The sequence below is a fragment of the Cygnus atratus genome, chromosome 12, assembly GCF_013377495.2.
Source record: "Cygnus atratus isolate AKBS03 ecotype Queensland, Australia chromosome 12, CAtr_DNAZoo_HiC_assembly, whole genome shotgun sequence".
NCBI classification, from domain to species: domain Eukaryota; kingdom Metazoa; phylum Chordata; class Aves; order Anseriformes; family Anatidae; genus Cygnus; species Cygnus atratus.
In genome coordinates this window covers 15,798,978-15,818,758 of record NC_066373.1, presented here as the reverse complement: position 1 = coordinate 15,818,758, position 19,781 = coordinate 15,798,978, and the positions used below count along the sequence as shown (strand labels likewise).

Sequence of the window (19,781 nt, the reverse complement as noted above, 5' to 3'; positions counted from 1 at the left end):
AGCTCTAGAAACGTACATTCAGTTCAACTGTGTAAGGGCTTTTTATACAGCGATAAAAATGTAACCACACTAACAAATGATGTTCTTTTACATATTGTTATCTGTTGCCATGAAGCCTAGGACACCTGTCTGTTTTAAGTGATTTCATCTTTCTGTGTCCTAAGAGACCATGAAAAACAGAAAAATGCCATAACATTTTTCTCTAGAATGGATAATATGAGAATTAGTTTCCTTCTTTATTCAGATGGAAGGGAATAAAAAAAAATGCTCTCAGTCAAATGCTCGTCTATGGTAACTGTGTCGGGTTCTATTGTTTTCAAGACAGTTTATCCCATTTGTACCAGCAGAAAATGTAGGCCATGCCAGTGACAGCAGGCGGACAAACACCCCAAATGTCTAGCTAATTTTCAAATGTAATCTACCTGGTAACGTGTGATATGGAAACTAACTGTCGTTTATATACTCTTAAAGCACTTCAGATGCAGGAGGGATAGAAACTAATCTGCCTTCAAAGGTAATTATATTGGGAATTACACTACTTCCTGCAGTAAACTCTATTTGGCACCCTGCCCCTTTTTTCCAGTCCTACACCATTGCCCCTATCTATTCATATCTAAAAAGATATGAGTTAGAGTTAACCGTAAGCAAATTAAATTCAATACGTGAAATGGAAGGGAGGATCCTCACAAAGATACAGAAGCACCTGAAATAGAAGTGGTGATTAAGTTTGTTTCCTGTTGTGCTCATACATACCAGACAAATGATTTACTTTCATCATCTAATATATTTAAACTATCTTGGTTGTAGGGGTCGCAGCCGCTGTGAGATGGGAGGAAAGACAATACTAATCAAAAGTAAACCATGCCACTTTTTTCTCTAGTGCCGCTAATCTTAATTGAATCAATCTCATGGCAGATGTTGACAGTGAAAGATTGCTCGAACCTGGGAGGCCAAGCTGGACAGAGCTTCCAGAATAAATAAATAAATAACTCTTCCTTAATCATTAATTTGTTCATTCACTCCCATTTGCTTCCATTCTTCAATGTCTTAGAAGATGTACCCCACGCAACCTCCTTCTTCAGCAGTCATTTCCAAGTGTTTCTCCCAATATACTCATGTGTTTTTGAAGAAACTAATTTGCCTGAGACAAATGCAGCAGAGATGCTATTTTTTTAAGAGAAATGTAGATGGATTTTATAAATTGATCATTTTGTTATTAAAAAAGATAGCTTTTCTAATGAGTTGCAACAAAACGGTGGCATTTTGGTGCTGAAATATTTCCCGTTAGAGGATATTAGATAAATCCTACTTAGAATAGGATGGAGTTGAGGAGTAGTTTACAACCTATTCATGGATTTGCAGTAGACCTAGTCCTACAGAAGAAAGGCAGAGAGGTGAAAACCTTTTGAAGTTGGTGGAAAAAACAGAGCAAAACCTTTGTACCCTCTGTGTCAGGTACCCTGTGAACATATGTGAGGGTTCCATGGTGTTGTAACAGCACTTTGCTTTATATACATCAAATTGTAGGTCTGTGAACTTCATAAAACTACTTAAATTTATTAACACACAAGACAGGGGAAGACATCGTGTAAGAGCTCTTATTTCTCCTCTGGTCTTCCTATCAACAGCTGATTGTGTTTGCTGAATTACAAGTGTGAAAATCTTAAAAACCTAGGACCTTAAAATGAAACGTGAAAGGATAGAGGTGTCTCTGCAGGATCAGGACCTTAAAGGGCTACATTGAAGTCTCTCCCAAGATAAAACTAGATTAGATTTATTCTTGCTAACAAGTAGTTTTAATTAAATAATATTGGCAATACTCTGACTTATTAGGAGAAGGGTTTTGATGAACATCATAGTATTTGTATTTTATATAATTTATTATTGGACCATATAATTTAAAACATTGCTATATCATGCATTAATAAGACTCTAATTGTATGAAATTTAGTGCCATTTGATGATGAAAAGCAGATTTACTGGCCACGTGCAATAAAATCTCTGACATAGTAGCAGAACCTCACTAGAGATGTAATTGTTTGTGCTGAGCATATATTGTTTACACTAAACTTAAGTATAACAGCGTGTACGTAACATTCACTTGTTTCCCCAATGTGTTTATTCTGTCTATAAAGCAGCACTGTTTTATTATTCCGTTTGATTTGGGTTTGTGCAGGCAGAGTTGCTCTTAAGAGAGGGCCGCTCTTAAGTCATTCCTCAGGGATCGATTGCACTCTGTTACTTGAACTTCTTCCCAAAGCAAGGAAGTCACATTTCACTTCATACTGTGGCATTAAAAAAAAAAAGTCAAATATAGTTCTCAAAAATTAAAAACCCTTTATGCTTTAGTAGCTCAAGCTAGTGTCATTTACAGAAGTATCTAAGAAATTCTACAAGAAAAAAACCCAACCCTTTCAAATGACAAATAAATCATTTCATCCCATGTTTAAAATAAAGACAGCAAATTTGGTCAAGTCTCTTCCTCAAGCCTACCCTCTTTTAAAGTGCCTTCTTGTTTTATTTTGATGTATACCTGCAGCAGAATAATTAACGTTTTACAAACCAGTGATGGTGAAGTTGTTCACATTATTCTGAGGGCAATAAATCCACATGCACATAGTTTTGTATTATAGAGATCATTTAAGTGAGTGTAATTTTAACTTTTTGATGACAGTTTTAGGATCCTACCAAGCAGTGATAAAGCTAGCAGTTATACTATAATTCTGCCTTTCATTATAATGCAGAGTTTCTCCATACTAAATCAGGCCAAGATGCAAGCTATTACCCCTGGGCAAAATTCATTCATTATGCATGTATGTTATTCCTAAAATTATTGATAAGACTTTTCATAATAGTTATTTTTTGGGCATTAACTTTTTCTGTTATATTAATATTAAGGATACCTCTATTATACTTGAGTATTTCCTGAATAATAAACACAATCTTAGGGCCTCTAATAGTTTCTTTAAGTTCAAAGCTATTGTCAGTTATAGTGCTTTCAGTCCACAGTGTAATTATGAAGTGGTGTATTGAGCTGTGTTAAAGGAAAACATGAGAAAAAGAGGGTAATGGATGACCTGTGCATCCCTGCATTGGGTTTCAAGACATGGCCCAGAAACCTCTGTTATAAGGAAAGTCAGAAATGACTCTGCTGAAGCCGATTACATTTCACTACTGCACATTTAGTACCAGGCATCATCATCTTTTATACAATACAGGAACATGGAAGCTGCTCCAAAAAGCAGGCAGGTGAAGCCATCGTCAGCTGGGAATTTCAGCAAGAAGCAAGTTGGGCTTTGCTGGCAGAGATGCTCATTTGTGACATAGGATTTTGAGGCCCAGACTGCACTTTTAGTGATGTCTCTGGCAGCTCTGAGGACATGTGGAAAGGAACAACAATTCCGGCATAATGCATTTCCTTACCTGCTCTTTAATCTCCTTACTCTTGAGATCATTGTGGTCTGTAAGATTAACTACTTTGCAAACCAGCAATTTTCAGGGCAGATCTGGCCATCGCCAGATGTTGCATATGAGATGATATCATCTGTTCTGTCACTAATCACCTCGTGCAGCCTGGCTGCAAGAGAGGAAACTCAATAGCATAGGAGACAACATGGCAGGGGAGAGGATTTTGGATCAGTGGGGCTGGGTATAAAGGAAAGCAGGCATTCTGTGTTGTCCTGCACATGTCCACCAAGACGTTGACTCTTTGGTTGGTGAAGAGCAATCAGATGATTTGTTTGTTGGGCTTTTGAGATGCTGTAGTGACATTTACTGTCACTTCAACTCTGTTGTACCCATGGCAGAAAATGGGGTGGGCTGGCAAGATTTGTCCCCAAGGTCAGCTCTGTCCTGCAGACCACGGGTGGAACCTGGTGGAGAGGACGGTGCCAGCTGATCCACATCTGTTCCCAGGGTGAGCATACAGGAGAGGAAAGGCTCTCTGGTTATCTCTTCCTGAGCACATTTTCACAGGGGTAGGTACAGTTCAGCCCTAAATCTCTGTATCAGCATAGCTCATTTTTTAATTAAGAGATAAATTATTGTGTTCTCCCTTATCCTTTTTTTCTGGCGTATTTACTAGTACAGCATTGTGTTTTAATTTTTGTTTTACTTTTATTTTTTATATGCTGTCTTTTCCATAGGATCCCAGCACTTTACTTTCTCCTGGTCTGATAGTGGTCATTTCAGGTTTTGGTCATTTCAGTAACCGTATGTGAGTCAGTCTCAGGAAAAAGTCGTCACTTGATGTTACGGAGGTCTTATTTAAAAGCCTGGGGGCACAGGCCACTGAATGGACCTAACATCAGAAAAATGGTGCTCATTTGTGTTTACAGAACAGAATGGCAGTACTGGGCTGAACAGAGGGAGGTGCAGTGCAGGAGCAGGTGTCACTAAGGGTGCTGCACATCACCTTTATTCTCCTGGGGACCAATAGCTATCACAACTCCAACATGTGTAAGTCCTACAGGATCTGTATATCTGTTCCCAGCATACTATACCTTGCCCTGGATTCATCTCACTTCACTTACAGGACATCACTGAAATGTCTGCTCGCTCCCTAGCTCGTGTAGATAACTCCACGGAGTGATGCAGAGACTTGCCCAGTCACTAGGCAGGAGAGACAAGTCATGTAGTCTGTGGCTGTAGAGGCACCCCAAGGCAGCCAGGTTCTAGCTGATGGTATTCAGCAGATCTCTCTCCTTTCTTGCCTTCTAGTCAGAGATGTGGTAGGAGCAAGGTGAAGACAAGAAGAGCCGTCATACAGGCAAGAGGAGACTTTTTTCCCCTTGTTGCCTGCATGGCTTTTATGGCTTCTACACATCCGAGAAGGATAAAGGAGTGTGAGTGGAAGTGAAAGCTGTCCCTTAGCAAGTCCCCATGCTTCTTAGAGCTTCCATTTCTAATGAGCCAGCAAACAGCTGTTGTAAGGACAGGCAGAAATAGTCAGCGTTACATCAGCTGATAAAATAAAACCAGGAAAAGGTCTAGTGTTCATTAGCCAGTTTGTTATCTTCCTACTGGAGGAAGTGCTTTCTTTGGGGAATGACTTCAGAGACTTGGATTTTCATGGTTCGCTAACTGTAATAAATAAATCTGAATAAATCCAAACTTCAATGCCAAGGACTGAATCAACCCCCCTTATTTTTCTACTGGAAATATCCTGGCATTAAAAGGCTTAGCATGTTGGGCTGTGCTGCTTAACAATGAGGCGAAGCATGGTGCAGCTGACTGTAGTAGTAACTGAAAAATGCTGGAGCTCTTCTGTAGCTTTCCTGAAGGAGATAGTTTGGAGTTGCACGCTCAGACTTTTTCTTCAAATGACTAATCCACTCTCTTGTGACCTATCTTTAGTTTGATATTGAATCAGGAACAGGAACTGTAGGTTCAGCTGACCCCAAACATTTAGTTACATTAATCACAGGGTGTTTTTGGACTCTGAGCGTACTGAATGAAAGACACTTGCTTTGCGAGACATTGATCAAACAGTCTACAGGTATCAGTACATCGAGGCACATTAATCATCCAGTGCATTATCAGTTCCACCAGGAGAATATGTAAATGTGATTCCTGTCAATGATAAGGGAAAGCAGAATTTATTTTTAAAAGTGGTCCATCTGGAGTTGTTGATATAATCTTACCTAAGACAATAGGTTGTAAAGATACATTTTAGCAGTGCTGCCAGTGAACATAAAGAACAAGCAAATTAAAGCTATCAAAAAAAAAAGTGAAAAAAAAGAAAAAGATAGTGGCTATACTTCAGTCACTTTTGGGAATTGCTGTTCCACATCATCACGGAGGAGATTTTTTTTTCTGCTTAATAAAACAGCGTGGTTTTATGAAAGCTCTTACACTTGTTCTATAACCACAAAAGCTTTGTTAAAGAGTGTTGCTATTCTACTCTCTGCTTCAGTGCTCTTGCCCTAGAATACACCTGTGCTACACTTGCCTTGTGGCTAAGGATGGGGTGCTTGTGCTCACTGTGAAGCTCCGAGGCAATGGCTCGCCTTTGCGGATGGCTCACCTGCGCTCCTATTAATGGGGCCGCCTGGCTGAGGGATGCAACGTGCATCTCGCTGAAACCATTTTTGCATAGTCCTTCTTATATAATTAATTAATTTACTCTATTTCTTTGGAAAACAAGAAAAAGTCAATTTCTTTTCTTTTATCTTCGTTTCTCTGTTTTCTTTCTTGCTTGATTTCTTTTTTAACCTGGAGCCAGATCAGTATTCTGCCAGATGGGCAGCCACACAAATATGTATCCTGTCAGTGTGGGTGTGTGAAAAGCTCATTCCCTTCTCATGAAGACATGTTTCCTGGCAGAAATATTTCTTGAGGTCTTTCCTAAAGGGATTAGAGACCTAGGGCATGGAGTATGATAAAGAATGAATGTGTAAAATGGTCATCTCATTTTTACTTCGTGTCCCTTTAGTGTTCTTTCGTACTTTCCAGGCATCTTTCGGCTACAAAAGTGGAACAAGGAGGCGTTGAGGAAGATGAGTGCTCGTCTTTAAAGGTGTCCTGGTTTCAGGTAGGACAGAGTTAATTTTCCTCCTAGTAGCTGGCAGGGTGCTATGTTTTGGATTAGAATGAGAAGAGCGCTGATAACATGCTGATGTTTTAATTGTTGTAGAGCAGTGCTTACACCAAGCCAAGGACTTTTCAGCTTCTCGCTCTGTCCTGCTAGCGAGCAGGCTGGGGGTGCAGCAGGAGCTGGGAGGGGACAGACCCAGGACAGCTGACCCAAACTGGCCAAAGGGGTATTCCATACCATCTGGCGTCATGCTGAACAATATATAGGGGTGGCTAGCCGGGGTGGGGGGCCGGCTGCTCGGGGATAGGCTGGGCATCGGTCAACGGGTGGTGAGCAATTGCATTGTGCATCACTTATTTCGTACACATTATTACTATTAATACTATTATTATTATTATTATTATTATTGTTATTATTTTCCCTGTCTTAATAAACTGTCTTTATCTCAACTCACAGACTTCACTTTCCCGTTTCTCTCCCCCATCCCGGAGAGGGAGGGGGGAGGGTGAGCGAACGGCTGTGTGGTGTTTGGCTGCCAGCCGGGCTAAACCACAACAAAAGGGCATGGATCTTCGTCTTTAAAGGGCATGGATCTTGCTAGCTTTTGGTCCCTGAAGATTGGAAGAAATGCAGTGTGAGCAGTATGCAAAGACCAAGGACAGAGTTTGCTTTGGGTCTGTGATGCTGGCTCAGCTCAAGTCGGGAGGAAGCTCCCTACAGTGTAGGGTCAAGAAAGATTTTAGGATATCTAAGTATTTTGAGAGGCACATGGACTAAATTTTGAAGGTTTTGAATGAACAGAGTTAAAAAGTATTTTTGAGAGATTAGGGTTGTAAAGCTGCGTAATGAATGCCTTGCCATCTTGTAACTGAGGCAAGATTCACAGGGTTTGTGTTTTCTCTCCCTGCAGGAGGGTATTTGGATCTGTCATACGGTCAACATTATGGTTCTCATTTAAATGTGCAAGAGTTAGGAAAACTCAAATATAATTGTATTGTGTTTATATAAACAAGACATGATTAACTGCACATGCACGATGTTGCTTGGGACGCTAGCAAGGAAAACAATGTAAAATTTCTGCACATGGAAAAAAAAACTTCTTTGAATCTCCTTCCATTTGCAATTTTAATATTGTTTGTCATCATGTTGCAACCATGTGCCCTTCATAATTATATTTACAAATACGTTACTTGTACTTTTTTCAAGGTCAAAGTATTATGTCTGCACATTTCAATAATTAGTCATACAGCATATTAGAAGTGTCTTACGGATTCTCTTTATCGTATCTCACTGTTGAGCAACACCCCAGCGTTGCTGTTAAGTGAAAGTGCTTGTTGAAATGCTGGCTTTTTGTAGAAATGGCTCCAGCTTTCACTGGCTGCAGTGAAGATAGGGAGGATACCAGCGTGCCCTTGAGATACTCAGTATGTAGCTGCACCTGTAGAGATAACACTGTTAATGGTATTTTTATATAAAGTTTTAAAGATCTTAGTTTTGGGGGAGAAAAATAGGTACAAGTTATTTGTGCTTTGCAGTTCACCTTGCATTTCTTAAAGATCTTTCAAGAAAAGACCTGCTACTGATGTTTTCCGTGTCCTCATCTGCTTCTCTAGAGAACACAGCTGGAAGTTAGCTAGATGTTTACGCAGTAAATTAGGTAGGCTTTCAACATGCCTTGCTTGCAGTTAAAACTGTAAAATAAACTCATGACTTGTTTAGGAAAGGGATAAACTATATAAGGGTAAATGGGTATGTAATATACTCCAGTGGTCACTGAAAGCTTTGGGAACCTACAAGCTCAGTGAGTGAATGTATGCCAGCTGATGTATTCAGGGAAAACAAGGAGAACAAAAAGCCTCCGAAATGACCAGGAATCCACAAAGTTTCTAGAACAAGAAGGAAAACTTGTCACATCTGGTGGTAGATGAGATCAGCAGAGCTCAGCTGGGCTGAGGACTCCGAGGCTACCAGGAGAGGCCAGGAGCCACCGGCACTGCCAGGGTGGCACAGGGGACAGGCTAGGTGGCAGAGGGACCCAAGGGATAAAACCAGCCCTGCCTGGGCAGGGGCTGAGCTTCTGTTTTCTACATGGCTGATGAGAGCTGGAAATGACAAGTCAGGAGACTGTCATCCAGTGCACCTATTTCTCTCTTCCCTCCATCCCTCCCTCAGCTTTTGCTTTCTTTCAACTCTCTCACTCATTTTCCCACTTTCTTCTGCTTCTTAGTTATAGCATCACGCTGGAGCATTTAAGAGTGTCTGTAATGAAACAAGACTCCTGCTGCCAGCAGTCATTTTTCTAAGGTGTAATGAACTAACTGATAAAAATAGCTGATTATAGTAGCAAGTTCAGGCCATAGCAGTAAAGGGAGACTCAGCGTTTCCATTACAAGCCTCATTATTGAGGGGTTTATAGCTCAGTTATTAAAAAGAAGGTGCTATGAGATTTGGCATTTGTTATTACAGTAGAGAGAGGTTTTTTTTTTGAGTGCAGTATTTAAAAAATCTGGTTTATTTTATGGTACTCTCTTTCATTCTCATGGCCCATGGGCATTGGAAAGATAATGGAAAAAAATATGTGCCTGTGCTAGTGGCAGATGGCAAAGGTGGATAAATAGCTTATCGCAGAGCAAAATAAAAATTGCTGCCCAGATCTTGAAAGAACTGCTCTTTGGGCAATTTTGAGCCCATTGCACATCAGACAAGCAGAGAGCTGGTGCCACATAACGTGCCCTTGTTGGCTTGGACATTGTGGCCCTGGGATGGCCGGGGTGTTGCAGGGTCTGAGGTCTAGCACCAGCACTAGGGCTTGGACATCCCTGGAGACTTCAGAAATTCGGAGTGACGATGAGTCCACTTCTGAGACCATTTCTTCTATCTGCTTTTTTCTCTGAGAAGGTCTAGCTCATGCTTGATGCCTTATTAATAGCACTGATTGTATCACTGTAGAGTCATGCTATGGTCTGTCCCAGAGGAAACTTTCAGAAGAGGAAAAAGTTGTCTGATGTTGGCCTCAGGCTGCAGGAGTCTCTGTGACCATGGGGCTCTGTCTTCTTCTCTTATTATAAGTTGTGTCTTCGCTAGAGGTAAATATGGTTCATGACACATTAGGATCATCTGCCTTTAAACAAAGTAATAGGCTGTTGGAAATCCCATTCGGGCATAGTAGAGTGGTGTGTGGTATTGGGGAAGTATTCAAAGATCCAGAGAGCAGAAGTTGAATTCAGATGATTAAATCGATATCATTAGAAAAACAAATTTTATTAGTGTAACATTGAAGGACAATGAAAATAACAAGAGATGGCATGCAAAGGCCATAAAATTTGTGCTATACATTGGATAAGGATATAAAAACATACCATTCTATAAATTGAGTAATTTTATTACCTTTTCAAAACAGTTTTTAGTGACAAACAGTGATCCCAAAGGATCACTGCAGTGGGACTATCTTCCATGTTTCAATAAGCTTTCTTTTTTTCTCTCCTTTTTCCTTTTGAATGAAATATGTGCTCAGCGTTAAGAGTATGAGCAGCCTCGTTGATTGCAACAGAACTACTTATGTACTTACAGATAAGCAAGTAGGGAAGGTATGCAAGAATTGCCTGCTTTTTAGTATGTATAAAAGCCTTCAAGTAGGAGGTAAGCAGTTTTAGCAGTGTCAATATCCTATCAGGTCTGGGTATGTTGCTTTTTTTATGTTTTTCTTTAGCAATCGTGGAACGTTCCGTATCTCAGTAATTTCCAGGAGGATTTTTTTTTCCCATTTTTGATTCATTGAGTTCTGGAAATATTTTAAAGATTCTTTACACATTTCTAAACGGAGGTTTTCTTATCTCAATGTATGTGGTTCTCTGCATATGTCTTGCTAGAATGGAGCTTTGTTTTTCTATAATGTGGTTATTTTTAAAATTTTAGTTAACATTCTGGATACCTATGTGTTTTTTGTTGTTGGTGGTGTTTTTTTGTTTTGGTTTGGTTTTGTTTTTGTTTTCAGGGGAAGATAGTTTTTAAAATACAGATGGATATTCAAAAGCCTCTATTTACTACACCTGAACTGTTCAGGTTTGAGATGAGTAAATATTAGAGAAATATTGTTTACCTGGAATTTTCAAAGATGTCCCAAAGGCAGCCAGCTGGAAATATTAAAGAAGGAAGGCTAAGATATTTATGGGGAGCACCATGGTGGCTCTCTCCATCAGGAGCACTATAAGAGACATTGTTTATAAATGGATTATGAGCTTCAATCGTTTTATTAGGATTTTTATTTGTGCATGTTACGGCTAGTTGTGTTATAATTGACCCACACTTACTGCAGTTGCTAAGCAAGTCTGTTCTCCAGTTATCTGAGAACATATTCACAGCATGCTTGGTAACTGTGTAATTCAGGAATGTGAGCTCACCTTCAATGATAAGTTTCTCTTTTCTTCTAAATAATAAAATACTTCCAGGAATATGGCTGCAGATAGGAAATTCCAACCCCGCTTTTCCAATGCCCCCTTTGTTAGCTGTTGTAGAGCTGGGGTCTTGACTGCTTCTCTGTCTGGCTGCCCTGTTGGAAGGGGAAATGCCTGCAGACATGGCGTGAGGGCAGATTGCTGATGAGCTGCCTCGTGACTTTAGGTTTGAGTTTTCTCTGGCTTTAACCGGACCAGACTGAAAGCAGTTGCTTTCATGTGTGCAGAAAAGATGGCTAGGTGCAAAATGCCCGTTGGACTCTAATCATAAAAGCCTTTGAGGAGGAGGAAGTAGATATTTCACCAGGCTTGTTGGTCTGGAAACTAACTGTTTGCCCATGAGTCTGTGGCCTGCGTGCACAGTGACTGCGGATTGTCCACTCAGTGCTTGCAAATGGTGTATTTTTAGTGTGCTACCATGTTAAACCATTGCTTTGCTAACACGTCCCTTGGGCTGCAGTTGCAGCCTCGAGTCAGAAGACATCTCCTTTGCTGAATATATGCAGAACAAAAACTATCCCCATTCGAAGGCGGCATCTCATGGGGGGAAGGGGAGGAGGGAGGGTGCAGAAGCAGGATGCTGCTTGTGACTGACATGCGCCTTAATATCTGATGTGGCTTTCACACTTGGAAATATTCAGGACTCCATATGTTCCAAAAACCCCACTGAACAGTGTATATAACATTGCCTTTATCATTCTTTAATCTCAGTTTAATTGCTGTGGTCAAATTACCCCACACTTAATAACCCACAGCTTGGTGTATTATTTAATATGGTTGACACATACTTTGTTTTAAATGTCAGTGCTGGTAAAGCCCTGGAGTTGGCAATGCTGTGCATGATAGATGGCAGAGGAGGTGGATCATCTGTTCTTTGTCTGTGCTGTTGGTATGTTGGCTGCAACTTTTTCGACTGTGACAGTAGACTCATGCCAAACCCAAAGCTACTGAATGGGTAACATTATCCCTTGTATCTGATGTTTGTAGCTGATCACTCTCAATTTCTCTGGCTGTTTTTACAGGAATGTGTAATACTATATCACCCAAGTCGAAGTGGTGAACTAGTGTTGTTTCAAATGGGCTGATTTAATTATTTCAGCACCCAGTGGCACCTTTGTTATTAAAGGATTTTCACAAAGCAGTACATAGTCTAATTACGAATTTACACAAGAGACCGTAACAGCATCTGCTGGGTAAATAATATACATTTGTAAAGTGGTCTAGCTACTAATTTACACAGCCGACCACTGAGACACTGAAAAGCTGTAGCATTCTGTCATGTCAGCTCTCAAACACTTCCAAGCATTCCCGCCTCTCTCTACAACTGTTAACAAAACAGGGAAAATCACGTAACTAAGACCCCCTTCTAGAAAAAAAAAAAAAAAAAGAAAAAGAAAAAGAAAAAAGGACTTTGGAGTTTGTGACTTCAGCTGCAATTTCAGCCAAAGCTGCCTTCTTGCCCCCAGCTGGATAGCAGCGCGTGGGAAGTGGTAAATCACCTATATATATTCCAGGGCCTGTTTTGACACAAGCACAAGCATGCAGGTTAAAGAGGAGGTGCACATTTTCACTGGGGACTGCTGGCTTTGGTTCTGGTGGTGCAAATCTTTCGCTGCTCCCCAGAGACTTTCTCCTTGCACGGGAGAGCCTAGGGTAGGAGATGTGTCACTGTAACTCCTGTGTCACATCCCTACAACTGTGTTCGGACTGCAGCCAGGACATACTTACCTGAATAATCTTTGCCTACAATCTTGGTCCCTTGCAGCTACAAAAGGTGGGTACCAGTCACAGCAGGTCAGAGCTGTCCTGACTTGTTCTGGAAAGGCTGGTTGGTCCTGGATCTGCAGATGCAAGCATGGTTTCCTCCCTGAGAACACTCTGGCCTTATTTTGGCATCTGGGCGTCGATATAGAGGCACAAATTATCTGCTTTAGAGAACAGCTATAATAGATTAACGCAGCTCCTGGGTAACAAGATGATGACAGCTGGGAAGCAAAGCGCTGGTGTAAGGTAAAATTTTTGCAAATTAGTGAGACTGACATTCGTAGCATGGAAGCCATTAGTGATTACTGAGAATAAGATTTAAGATTTCCCAAACCCTCAGCTACATGCAGCTTTGCAAAGTGGAAAGAAGAGGTTTAGCTATGGCTTAGTGCTAAGAAGAGAAGAGCTCAACATTAGGAAATGCCTTCAGTATCTTAACTAGCCATGGAGATGCAGTTAGCCAGCAAAGCAAAACCAAACCAAAACGAAAAAGACATGGGAGAAAGAAATGTAAAGAAGCATATAGTGATTGATCCTATCTCTTCCTGTGTTTCTGGCACACTGGAGATGAGTGTGGAAGGAGTACACAATGGGTTCATTGCCATCTGTGCAGTAAGATGCCCATCAACTCAAAGCCATATCTTTTTGCAAGCAGTGAGCTGGACAAGCTCTCCCATAGCAAATCCCCCTGCATTTCCTCACAGCTTTCTCACCTACATAAGCCACAGGGCCTTGTCCAGCAATGCTGAGAAAAGATTTATATCTACAGTGCAGGAGAAGGTCTCCTTCCTTTGTTCAGTCTGAATTGTACATCAGTGGGCTCCGAGCAGGGAAGGGAATTGGGACTGGTTTTCCCAAGCACTCTATTTTCCATTTAAGCATCATGCTTAGGAAACGATCCCATGTGTTCATAACAAAGCTTGTGTGTCACATTACAAGCACTTCCGTGCAGTCCTTTTTATGCAAAAAAAGAAAAAAAAACGTTTTTCCTGATTCCTTAAGCACAGAATGGGACAAAGACAGGAGGGAAGAGTGGGAAAAGTTGGAAATGGGGACTCTGCTTCCTCAAGGGGAGTGGTGATTCTGATCAGCCATGCCTCCTGCTCCTGCATTTGTGGTGGTTACTCTCAAAATAATAGGACAATGATGTTGGAGAAGGAAATTACGAGAAAAGATCCTTCTGAAATGCATAATGAGGGACTGTCAACCTCTGTGGAGGCTTCTTCTAGTAAGTGCCTGATTTGTTTGTGTATAAGATGAGCTGATACAGATAAGCTGCCTTTTAGCAGCTACATCATTTTAAGCACAGCCTTGCAACCTTCACTGAATGAGCAGCTGGATCTGTGGAGGATCCAGTTTTTGGACGGCAGACACCTTCTGGATAAAGGAATAAAATATGTATTGATTATGTACGTTGCCTCTTTTGCTTCACGTTGCCTTCACATAGAAGACAACACGGCAATTTGTTAAAGGAGCCTGGTTGTTAAAGGAGCAATTTGTTAAAGGAGAAGTCTATCTTTGCTTTGTTCCAGGCAGCACAGCAGCTTTGCCAGGCTCTTAGCTCTCGTTCAAGTGTATCACACCATTTGTTATGGCTTTATAAACTAAGCATAGCTTGAGAGAGTGAAGGGTGAGTCAGCCTGAACGAAAACATATAATTAATATTGTAGTGTAAATGATTTGGGAGTAAGATTATCTCTGAAAATTGGAACTATTAGCCGGCCGTGTGTAATGAATGGTGGCTGGGGTGGGTAAATGGGCAGATGAGAGAGAGAAAAACTGTGTTTAAGATGAAAGCTGCTTTCAATGAAGACAGGATCATAGCAAAAATGTAATAGGAGAAGTGAAATATAATTAGGAACGTGACATTAATACGGGATTTGCAGAATGTTGGCTAACAGGTGGGTGGAGTTTATTTGACTTTGTTTCAGCTGGAGTATTGAATCACACAGATGCAGTCTTTAAAATTATTTTAGAATGTGAGAAAAAAGGTAACAAGGAATGTTCAAATCTATGAGCTCCCACCACCAGCATGTGTCTTCGCTCTTTTTCTCCTAGCTGTAATAATCACCTCCCAGTTAAGACGGTTCTTGCTCGTCCTCTGTCATTCCTTGTTTCTGCGGCTCTGCGCTGGAAAGCAGAGGGGATATTGGGTTTCCTTTCATCACAATGACAAGTCAGGGAAACATCTGGTTAAAAAAAAATGTGCAAAGGATTTGAAAAAGAATTAAGGGTGTTTTTTGTGGAATTTTTTGTTTATGCCTTTTAGACACCTATTTTTATTAAAATAAAATTTATGAGTATAATATGAAGGGAAGACATTTGAAAGATTGAATTGTGGAGTAATCAGAGAGGAAATCTATGAAGGCGAAATGTCCACCAGAATGGACAACTTTCTGGACTCCAGGATAGAAGCATCAATATAGCAACATTTGTTTCAGTTTATGAACTTTTTTTTTGCAATCCAGCTAAAATATCAGCACCACCTGTGATACGAGCATCAGATTTATTATCAGCTTCTCAGGAATTGCAAAACAGCCTAACTCCACCCGACTGTTAATAAATCAGGTGCTGAAAGCACTTCAAATGAGAGCCTTGCTGAAGAGACGTGTAACTCATGAGGATCAAAGGCTCAAGTCAGTTAAACTGGCCATTTGCCCTTTTGGCATAATCAAAATTTATTTAAAAAAAAAAAGAAGAGAAGGGAAAAATAAATAGAAAAATCATGTGACATGAAATTTTTATCAAACTTGAATAAATAATAAATTGGGAGAGGGCATCAGTAATTCAGCTACTCGATTCTATATATGCTATATATTTTGCTAAACTGAGTTTTATAATGTCGCAGAGTTACTAAAGCTTACAGACTTGATCCAAAGCCCACTCAAGTCAATGAAAAAGAGTATTTCTTTTTACTTCAGTGGTTTAAATCTGGTGGTTGGGAGCTGCCTCCTTTAGACAAGCCTCCACTCCCCAGCGAGGTTGACTGGTCCCTTCACTATGTCCCGTGGTACTGCACCGACATTGCACACATACACAAAGCCAACCAAAAGCCACAACTCCCATGAAAGAAGCTGCCTGAGAAATATTGCACTACCAACCATCCTGGATTAATTAATAAAATTACTTGCTCATCATCATTGATTACAAGCTGGGCAGTTGGCTGGTATGCTCTAGGGAAGGGGTGAGATGAAAGTTCAGAAGTGGGTGGAGATGCAGGGAAGGGAGAGGAGGACACAGCTTAAGAAGTACCATGACTATCGATTCACAAGCGCAGGAATGTTTTTTTAAACCCTGTGTAGCTCCGATTTGCATTAATAACATTTGCATGGCTAATAAGCTGAAGCCGTCAGCAACATTAACATCAGCAGCTTTACGGGAGATATATTTTCACAACTCTTCTTTTTGCCCATATAGTGGACATATCATAAGGGTTTTCTCCTTCAGTGTCAGCGAGTCTCCACTTGTGTTTGAGTTTCATTTCCCATTCCTGTGTCCTTCTATTGCTGGTCTGCACTAGAAGACAGGTGATTATTGCAGAACGGGTGGGTTTGCTTCTTCTGAATGACCCTTCAAAACATAAGGAGAACGAGGAAGAGTTTTTGGATGAACGTATGGCCATGTGGAAGGGCTCTGCATGTCAGGATGGGTTGCACGGGTGTCTGCGTTACCTGTGGTAGGTGACACATTGCCCCTGTGGGCAGCAGGAACAGCCCCGGGAGGAGCAGTAACGTGAGCAGGCAGGGCTGAGGCACTTCTCCCACACTTGATAGTGAAGCATCTGTGAGTCACAGGCAGCAGTGTGGGTGGAAATGGAAGAATCTCGTGCACAAATCCACAATGCCAGGCTCGCAGTAGGCTGAGGGATAGAAGCTCGCTTTCTTCTGGAAACCCAGGTGCAGTCCAGTCCGAGTGGAGTTACCCTGGCTTATAACTAGTGCAGAGGGAAACCCGACGTGTTCCTGCGGTGGTGATGTACGCCTAAAGTCAGGGCAGAAACGGGTGACTCGCGGGGTCAGCGTGTGACTGATTTCACTGTGTGCACATGCAGTCGGTTTTGTGTGACAAACTGGAGAGCAACCCAGTTTACACTGGGCTGAGGGTATTGGGAAATCTGGGGAGCGGAGTGGCTGAGAGCTGTGTAGTTTCAGTTGGGCAAACATCAGACAGCAAAAGAGCACTTTTGCTGGCCTTCTTCTCTGGTTTTGCAGGATGTCTGACATTAGCAGAATATTGCTGTTCGGATTCACCCACAGTGACAGGTCCATTCACCCCCAGTACTTTGAGGAGAGTCATTTCGACCCTCGGAGCAATGTCTCCAAACACAACACGTCCCCATCGGTCTCCTCTCGTAGGGATTTGCAGAAGTGCTGGTGTTTGCCGTGCCAACCAGAGGAACTCTCACCAGCCAGGCTGCGGTGTGCAAAACGAGAGCTACTGCTGATTCAGCCCATGGACTCATTTTCAGAGAGCTCCTGTGGGTTCTGTTTTATTACTGGCACTTGGAAAAACATTTCTCATTCCTACACTTTAAAATTAACGTTGAGCAACAGGCCTGTTTTGTGTAGGATTTACTTCTCCATTCACGGGGTTGGCAGCAGAGCTGATGCTGGCAGCAGAAAGGTCAGTATTTCAGTCCTTGGCCTTCTTTGGAGTATTAAATGGTACTTGAGTATAATAATTCTCAGTGTGGAAAACATTTCTCCTTAATTAGTTTTAAAGGCAGCGCAGTGCAGCTTGGGCTCCCCTTCTGAAGCCCAGCAGTGCTTCCCACAAAGCACTTGAGCCCGTGCACATCCTTCCTTGACAAAACATCGCACGCCTCACAGCGTGAGCTTGCAGCTCTGCAAAACCGCCACAGCAACCCCATCTTTCATCAGGCTTAATTAATCAGCTGCTTTTTAAAACTATGAATGCCTAATGTGGGATACCCTAGTGGAAGCTTTTTGATCTGTACGTGTACTAGGAAATCTCAGCCTTGCTCCAGCATGCATGCTAAGGGAAATTTGGAGTTGTGCAGTCGGGGTTTTCTATGGCTGGGACTGGGCTGCAGTTATCTTTTGATACAGAAATTTTAGGAACATTGATGGGTGGAGCAGGCACATCCGCTGTGTGTAGTGATTCTGTCAGCAGGCCTCACAGTGTACAGCCAGCCTAATAATCACAAGCGCTTCTTGCTGTTTAAAACCCAGAAAAGGAATTGACATCTTTTATCAGGAAGACAGACAATCTGTATCCCATGACAATTCCAGATTATGGATCCCAAGAGGCTTTCCTTACATTCGTATTTTATCACGGAAATCACAGCCAGTGCTGTTTATTTTCTATACCTCCACACAGTTTTCAAGGTGTTGCCGGCAGGACCTGTGCTGACACTGACATATGTTGTTGTCACATTGCAAGATCTGATAGAAAACCCCAGATATATAAATAACAGCGTCTTCTTAGATCTTCCTCTTCTTTCAGTGGTTTTGGAAATACTGGCAGTAGTTAATTCACATGCTTCATATATTTTGTAGGCTTTTTTCCTACTTCTAAGAAAAAGACGTGTTCCTAGTAGACTGGTTTGGAGTGTTGTTCTCTTTTGTTGCTATTTTTGTGTTAGGGAGCTACCTATGTACCATTTCTAGCTGTTACTACAGAGTAGGAAAAGAATAAATTTCTGGGGAAAAAAATATCTTGGTTATTTGGTAAAATAGGTGGCTTTTGGCTGGTGCAGGACAGCATTCTTGTCCTGGTCCTTTGGATGGGTTCATTGCCCAGCCCACGCCAGGAGCTGGGAGGCTGGGGAGCAGCATTGCTAAGGCATCGCAGGGCTCCGCAGAGCTACACTCCATGTGGCTGCTTGCTGTCCTCTGTTTTGACATGAAAGCTAAAATGTCACTCAGGTACCTTCCCTCCAGGCTTCCCATACCCTAGGGATCAGTAGTACATGAGAATGACCCATCCCTGGTGTACTGACATCCACAAACTCATAATTTGTCATGGTTGCAGTGCCTTGAAACTAAAGTTTGGGTTTGTGAGAACAACAGGTTCTTCGTGCTGGTCCCCTGTGATTTGACTTGCATTGCCTGCCAGACTGTCAACCTTCTTGAAAGTTATAATCGTCTGTTTAAAGCTTGGGGCAGATTTTGGCTGAAAATATCTGTTCCTGAACTCACCTACAACTTAGAGCTTTAAAACAACAACAACGAAAAGGTAAGTGTGTGCATAAATGTAAATGCACATATACATTCACACACATACAAATATACATTCATATGCATTTTCCCCTTCAAGGAGGCATCTTAAAGACCAGTTCAGCAGTCCAAAGTAGGTCACACAGGAGCCAAATATGCCAGACAATTTCTTTTTCTTACAAAAAAATAATATATATGTATATAATATATAATATATATATATGTAATATATATATATAATTAGTTCATATGTCCATATGCAGAAGCCAGGGACTCTGCTTTCACGTTTCCGAAGCCCACACAACACGGTAGGTCAGTCCAGCATATCGATCTCAGAAAGAAGCTACATTCCTCTTGCTTTTGTTTGAGCTCAGGATGCCCAAAGATGCTTATGCCTAGATTCTTCACATCGTTGTTTAATTTTAAGCCTTGTTTAGTTTACTCCTGCACAAAATGACGTGTTATCGGACCCGAGGGCTTCGTGTCATGTGTATGCAAGGCAGACAGAAGGAATCAACATAGAGATCCATAGCTTATTTTACTTCTTTCTTCTCTCAAGCACATATATAAACTATCCAGATGGTTTTTGGCAATAGAATATGAATGACAGTGGGTTGGTAATTTCATCTTAAGTTTTACAAGCTAGAGGAGGGGCCAGGAGGAAACCAGGTATGAAGGTTGCCAAATATATCTTCCATTTATCATTCCAGCTAGCAGGGGCTAAATTATTTCTGAGTGGCAATTTTAGAAGGGAGGGGAGAAAAGCAGCATCCATTAGTGTGTGCAAACATGTACCTCGTGCTGCAGAGGTGTCTCTTAGGAGTGGCTGGTTTGGTAAGCCAAAGTATC

At 41.4% G+C, this 19,781-nt stretch overlaps 1 long non-coding RNA gene across 1 annotated transcript in view; it reads left to right on the top strand.

Moving 5' to 3' along the window:
• The window catches only part of LOC118246318 (uncharacterized), a 111,987-nt gene that overhangs the window by 49,999 nt on the left and 42,207 nt on the right, over window positions 1–19,781 (top strand). The window contains exon 6 of the long non-coding RNA XR_004778138.2: window positions 6,454–6,532. This is a non-coding gene — a long non-coding RNA (uncharacterized LOC118246318). The remainder of the gene's footprint in view (window positions 1–6,453; window positions 6,533–19,781) is intronic.